Genomic DNA, 7,579 nt, shown 5'->3' on the forward strand with positions numbered 1-7,579 from the left:
TGAAGGGAACGTTCAGTTGGGGAAATGAGGAACGGCGTGGAGCCAGAAGGAGCAGATTTGCCCATGGCAAAGCACGAGCAGAGGGAGGGGGCCCTCAGAGAGGAGCTGGCAGAGCCCTCCCCTCCTGGACAGCCCCTCCCTGGGTGCCAGCTCTTGCCCCGATTCTCCCGCCCCAGTCCCTGGGCCCACCGGGGCCGCCAGCACAAGACCTCGCAGGGCTCCTTGGGCCCCTGCAGCTCCATGCAAGCATTGCGCGCGAGTGCATCTCCGGGCACGGGTGCCTGGGTGTGCCTGCCTGTGTGTGCTTGTGTGTCTTTGTGCACATGCCAGAATCCTCAGGGTGTGCATAGTGGAGACCATGTGCAACTTTTGATATTTGTCTCTGGATGCTTCTCTTTCTGTGGGGATGTGGGTGTATGGGTGGGGGGGAAAGAGTGGCATCTGAGCTCATTAGATGAAAATTGAATTCTGGCAGCTCACACTGCAGCATCTTCTCAGAAACTCCACAGTCCAAGAGGAAAGGGAGAGCGCGCAAAAAGACTCGCCTTCTGGCCATTGATTTTCCATTCTGTCTCCTCTCCAAGTGTCATTGATCCTCTCAATGTCCTACTTGGAGGGAATGTGGTAGGTTTCCAATCTGGCACTTCCGAGCCCTCTGCGGGAAGGCCAGCACGCTTTCCCGCAGGCGTCCCTCCCCGCCGAGGCATCTCCCACTGTCCCGGTGGTGAGGACCTCCAGAAATCACAGTTCTCACCACTCCTGACCACGGCCAGGCTAGCTGCAGCAGATGGGGCTGGGGCCGGCCAGATCTGAGAGGACCCCAGCAGTTCCCCCGGCCCTGCCTGTGAGCCATGAGTGGGGCACATCCCGGACTTAGGGGGGGCTCCCATTTTGCAGAAACGTGTTGAGATGCCGCACTTCAGGACCTTCCTCTTCCGAGGCTGATCCTTCCCGCCTACTAAGAAATATGTCCCACTTGTTTCACTGGGATTTACTCCCAGGTAAATGGGAATGGGCTCTCAGCAGATACAAGTACAGATTCACTGCCAAGTCCATTAAGCAACACCTTTGTGGCTTCCACAAAGGACCCCGAGGGTGGGAAGGGGCTTCCCCGGGAGGTGGCTGAGGCCCCACCGGTGGGGGTGTTCAAGGACAGGCTGGACGTCCACATGGTGGGCATGTCGTGAGCGGAGCCGGCTGGAGCTGGGGGTCAGACTAGATGGCCCGGGAGACCCCTTCTGACTCGCTCTGTTTCTATGTTACCAAGTTTTTTGAGTTAAACCCTTGTAAATTGCTTGGCTACTTAATGTTTTTACTGTAAATGCCATAAGAGACTTCATGGCTAAAAGATACCTGATAGGTAGAAAGGCAGACAGATGCATAGAGACACCAGGAGGACAAATGGGCAAAGAGTTTATTAAAATAACGACAACTTGCCTGTGTCCCCAAACTGCAGAATTAAATGTGTTTAACTGGCAACTGAACGATAATGGAACAGGAGGCAGCCAAGTTACTCCCAGAGGGGAGTTCTGCAGAAGGGGTGCCACCACCAAGCAGGGCCTGCAGGGCCTAGCATCCCCAGGGACACACTAAACCACGGGTCCTCAAACTACGGGCCGCAGGCAGGATCCGGCCCGCCATGCCCCTTTATCTGGCCCATCTCAGAGGTTTCGGACTCCCCGTGTCCATGCCTGCTACTGTCGCTGCTCACCAGAGATCGTTTTGGACTCACTTGGAGAAGATGATCTTGGAGTGAGCAAGCCGCTGCCTGGCCACACACGCCTGCCGCCGCCTCGCCCCACGTGCACGCTTGCCGCCACCACCGCCTCGCCAGCCTGTGGCTGCCACTGCCACCTTTCGACGAGCCCCCTGTTGAGGAAGTTTGAGAACCCCTGTGCTAAAGGAACCCTGCCCAGCTAACCCCACCTCCTATGTCAGTTGGTCTTGGGAGAGGCAGGCCTTCAAGTAATAGCAATATAACTTCTGCAAACTGCTGGCAGCAATCCCCTGCCCATTTTTTCCAATGCCTGAGGAGCTGCTTGCAAGGGTGCCAGGATGCATCTTTTCAAAGCAAACCGCTCCTTGCTCCAGAAAGATTTCCTCCACCCATGTGCAAACATCATTGACAGATGAATTGATTAATGAAGAAAAACTCTTTCAATTAACCAGTAGAAGTTCTTTGTTACACAGAAGGCCCATGTTATTCTAAGGGCTCCTCTCCTCTCCTCTCCTCTCCTCTCCTCTCCTCTCCTCTCCTCTCCTCTCTTTGCAAATATCCAAGAAGAGCCCAGCAACACAGGAGACAAGTCACACTGATCCCTAATTTGCACCAAACACCACAGATTTTCACAACAGCCGGTTCTCCCACGCACAAAGGCTAAATACATCTGCAACCACACACTTCCTAAATTTATACTTCTCCTTTCTCAACTGTACCCAAGATGTGATCGGAGTGCAAATGACGCCTAAGAGAGAATTAGATTCCATTCTGGATAATAATCATAACTTCCCTCCATGGGACTGCCCCCCCCCCCCCACCCTGCACCCTTCCCCCAAAACAGCCAGGATGTGGGCGGGAGGTGGGGAAGGGATTAATGCAGATGGAAGAGGGAAGTAATTAAATCTGCCTCGATCTCTGTTTAGCCCCAAAGGAGCCCCTCGAAACCGGCTGGGTGCTCATTAAAGAGGGATAATTAGAAATCCAGCTCCATTCTCAGACTCCTTTGAAGCCCCAGCTTTCCATTCTCCCTGGGTGAGGGGCCTCCAGCATGCTGAACGACCTAATGAACAGGAGGCCGGGCTGCCGGGAGATTGAGGGGCCGGCCACTGGGGGAGGGGGGTGCGCTGGGCAGCCAGCTCCTGCAACACTCTGAGCCGGACAGGAGAATGCCCTGCTCGACCGACTGAGGTGTTCACTGTGCTTCTGCCTGCATCTTCCACATCGAGAGGATGGAGGAGGCCATCAAACCAGCCCTGGGGGGTGAAGACCGGGCCGCAACAGCCCAGGGAGCTCCCAAGCCCAGAGGAGGTGGGGGATTCCTTACCCGCTGCAACTTTTCTTCCGGGCTCTCTACCTGCGGTGCTGAACTCTGCCCCTGAATGGATTCGGCACCATGGTGCATAGCTCCTTGGCAGCGCAGGGTCGCTCTGCCGATGTAGGCATGGCCCGGCTGCCGCGCCCAAGTCCCCTGCTCAGCACCTCGGCCAGCTCCTGCTGGAGCCCCGACCTTTCGCTTCCAAGCACCCTACTGTTGGGGGACGGGGCGCAGTCTGGGCACACCTGGGGCTGCAGCGGCCCCCGGCTTACGTTTCCCTTTCAAAATGCCTCATGTATTTCAATAGCATCTTTCACTGCCCCCAAGCAGAAAACAAGGTGTCCCAAAGGGACTGTGCTCTGGGCTGCAGCCCCGCTTCACAGCTCTGCAGGGAGACACTCCCAGGCAGGCCTGCCCAAGCGAGTGCAGAGCCCGACTTGGCTGGCCGGACCGGGGGTCTGATCCAGCGTAAGACGCTCCTGGACAGCCACTTTACATGAGGGCCATGCGGACTGGAATGGAGCTTGTTTTTCAGGAGGGAAGGCTAAAGATCTGCGATGGAGCCCTGCTTCCCAGATGGAAGGTTCCCAGTTTGCTCCCCAGCAGCTCCTCCAGGTAGAGTTGGAAAAACTCCCACCTGACACTCAAGAGTCGCTCCTGCCAGTCTGTGCTGTTAAAATTGGCCTAAAGGGACTGAGGGTCTGACTTGGTAGGTGGCAGCTCCAGGTTTCTGGCTTCACTAGGACAGACTCACACACCTGCCAGCCACCCCTCTGGCTGGCAGAAAAGCACCCAGTGTGGTGGGGGACTGCTGTCCCTGCGATGACTGCAAGTGGCACCAGTTTCAGGTGTGCAGGATCCAACCAAGTGCTCCTGGCAGATGTTATTTTAAGATTTAAATTGGGCCAGCCACCCCAGAAGTGGCAGGTGGAAATGGCTGGAAGAGAAGGGAAGGTGACACGAATAAAATCACCCATCGCCTGCTGAGATTTCCGTCAAGACATATTTGCATAATTAAGGCTTAAATGAGTCCCTCTTCTGTCACAGCCAAAGTGCGGGAGATGGTGCAGAATGCTGAGAGGCTCTGTCCCCAAAGCGTGGGGGAGGAGCAGCGAGGCTTTCGGTCCCCACAGCAGGCCGGCGTGGGCCTGGCTCGGTCGCCCAGAGACCTTCTGCTAGGGAGCCCAGCCAGTGGAAGAGAACTGCTTCCAGGCAGGGAAGAACACGAGCTCTGTTCTGCAATGCCCTCCCCTCACCCCTGCCCTGCTCCCACAGGTGGACTCAGCACCCCCAGCCGGCGGCTGAAGGGCAGAGCCCCTAACAGACGGACCTTCTCAGCCCTGCTCGGGGGGCTTAAAGGCCTGTCTCCCCGGCATCCTTCACCCCAAAACCAGCCTGCGAGCACACTGATCCTTCCTACAGGCTGTTGTAGGATCTCGTGTGCAGAGCAAGAGCTGCCACAGCGAGACTTCAACCAGAAATCTCCCGGCATAGCAGGAGCCGTGGGAACCCCCTTCCCCTGTGACCCAGTGAAGCCCCCCCAGCTCCTGCAGGAATGCGTGGCAGTGCTGCCAGCCTCGGGCTCTGGAGAGACTCAGGGCAAGACCCGGGCCCAACTTCAGCGAGGGCTCTTGCTCGGTGCCACGGTCACCAGCTGCTTTTCTCCACCAGCACCGCCTGGCCCAGAATGAGAGGCAGGTGAAAAGGTGCATGCAAAGGAGAAATGGAGCAGCAAGCCAGTAAGGCCCTTGCCCGAGGGTCCCTGCTTGGCGGGGGGCTTCAGCGAGTGCCCAGCCATGCTGACCCTGGATGCCAGCCTTGCTTGGAAGAGCTCAAAGTCTTTGAGTCTGCAGGGAAGTCGGAGTGGAGGGCCTGCCCGACTGAGGACATCCATCCCATGGCACAAACAGTCCTTACTTTACGGGTGCAGCCCTATGTACGTTTAGAAAGGATCCCACAACTTTAGAAGCTTTCCAGGCCTCTTTTTATCCTAGGATTGCACCCTTAATTTGTTGCAGACTGCCCACAATGCTTTTGGCTACAGGCGGTATAGAAATGAAATGAATAATCGAATGAACGATCAATCTGTATCTAACAGCTACCTTTCTTTTCCTACGGTAGCCACTTTTCAGATGCAGATGGGGGCCCTTTCACCTACTCTGGAGTAAAAAGAAGAAAAGAAAGACTAGCAAAATAAACATTCAAAATACTGACTGGATTGGCCCTTAAGATCAGGGACCTGAAATATTTGGATCCAGCTGGATTTTTGCTGAGCTGCAGGCTGCTTTTCTTTAAAATTCTTTAAAATTCATTCCCCTCTTTCCACCTGCTCGACCAGAAAAAGGGGTGTGCAGATCTAGGTAAGAAAATCTGAAAGGTGGAAAGATTAAGCCACTGCGTGACCTATGGGCCCACTGTTGTTTATCGTTCTCTCTCTCTATTCCCCCATGTGTGTGCACACGCACACAACTTCCTTCCTCACAACATGTCAAAAACGTACATAATGCACAGGCCTCCTTTTGCAAATGAAGCAGTAAGCTGTCAGAAGGGAAGCTAAGCTGCCAATTTAGGCTTGCCTTGGCCCACCGCTCCTTAAAGGGCAGCATGCACCTGCCACTCTCAGCCTCCCAGCATGCCCTGCTCCTTGTGGCAGAGGCCGCATGGCAGGGAGGATGGAGAAGGAGCGCCCCTTTCAGGCCGCGGGAGGAATTGGCACAAGTGGGGAGAGAGTGGCTCAGGCTGGCAGAGCGGGGAGAGCGACGTCACCCTGGGCTGGCCCGGTGGGTCCTCCTGCAGGTGGCAGCCCGCTCTTTGAACGCGCCCTCTGCTTGCGATGCGGTGCCACCCAAGAGGGGAAGGACCGTCGGAACAGTTGCCCACAGACACACAGGGTCCCCGTCTCCTGCCCTGAGATGACAGAGACAGAGGGCATTCCTATTGAAAGCAGAATAATCCATTTGAAATTTGCATTGATATGTATAAATCCACCTGTGCAAATCTTGTGCAAATGCCTTAGCTCGCTTCCTCCCTCCCTCCCTCCCGTGCAAAGTGGCCACTGTTCTCAGCTGTTATATTTTTGCTTTGGAGGTAAGACCCATATGGGGCTGTTTTGCTCATGAGGTCAGCTTGGAGGGAATTTATACTCAGGAAGGAGGGGCAAACATGGATGTAGAGAGCACTCCCAAAATGCATGCTCCACCCCACCCCACCCCACCCCACCCCACCCCGATAAAGCCCTCAAACAGGGATTTGGCAGCTGGCTTGTTCATGCACTCTCCACAGCACATTTTCCGATGCAAATGCAAGTGTGGGGAACGGTGAAACGCTGCTGAGCTCCTGGTTTTGTTTGTGCTCCAAACTGCAAGCAGGAGCTCAGTGCTTTTCCGTCCCTGATCCTGAGGAGGGTCACCTAGCATCGACTTGGAGGTCCTTTTATGCACCGGGTGAGACCTTTGAACTTGCCAACACCCCTGGGGTGTTTCTTCTATCTGGGCTTCCAGCAACATTGGTTGTTTCTGCTTTATAAGAGTCCGATCTTATATTAGACTCTCGGGGAACCCTTCTGGGTTTGCAGATTGGGATAAATGAGTGAATATGAACAGTACCTCTCCTTTCAGCAAAATAGGGCCAAGCATAAAAACTGGGAACTGGCCGGGGAATGTCGCAGCACATTCTGGGAGGCCCCTGCACTTGCTGTATGCTGGATCCAGCCCACGGGCTTGTACGCCACAAGCCGGTTCTCCTGGGGAACTGGGAAGGGGGCGTCTTTCCTGTCTGTGCCTTTCTCAGGAACATCTTGCCAGGACATTTTGTGCTGAGAACAGACACGCCAGAAATAGCAAGGGAACCAGGTTTGTGCCACACAAGGTCCATGAAGCAAGGTGCCTGCTGTTGGCAAAGCTCGGTCCCTGGGGATGCTGGCCCTCCGGCAGCCGAAGCCGAAGCCCGTTCCAAAGAAGCTCTTTGGAAAGGTGGGTGTGCCAAGAAGCTGTCCAGCCGGCGGGTTCAAGTGGCAGGCGAGGCGAAGGGCAAAAGGGGCATGGCCCTGGCCCAGGCTGAGAGGGGCTTGGCAGAAGCACTTCTGCCTTTCGGGGTGGGGGAACCGCCCAAAAACCGGGAAACAACCTCATGCTCCAGGGCTGTGGGGAAGAAATTCAGGTCCCGGTGGCCTGAGGCTCACTGTCCCCTTTGTCTTGCTCTTTTGCAGAGAGTCTTGCAACTGCAATAGCTTTTTAAAGAAAGGGTTCTTTGGGAAGGTGGAGGGGGGGAGATACAATGATTTTTGGGCAGAACTGACCTCTGTGCTGGAAATAAACCAGCTCCGAGCGCAATTTTATCACTCAGCCGGACTTGCCTCACTTCTGCTTCTGAACAGATGTGTTGGTGACATTCATATAAATTATCCTGGTGGAACAAAGTAGAGGCAATTAAAAATAGTCTTTCACATTAGCCAGCATGGTGTCTCTTCTCTCAGGATAATAAAGATGTCCCAGAATGCTGGATTTCTGCCAGGGATGTCTGCTTGGACCACACACACACACACA

Source organism: Varanus komodoensis, unplaced genomic scaffold (assembly GCF_004798865.1).
Source record: "Varanus komodoensis strain SLA01 unplaced genomic scaffold, ASM479886v1 scaffold77, whole genome shotgun sequence".
Classification (NCBI taxonomy): domain Eukaryota; kingdom Metazoa; phylum Chordata; class Lepidosauria; order Squamata; family Varanidae; genus Varanus; species Varanus komodoensis.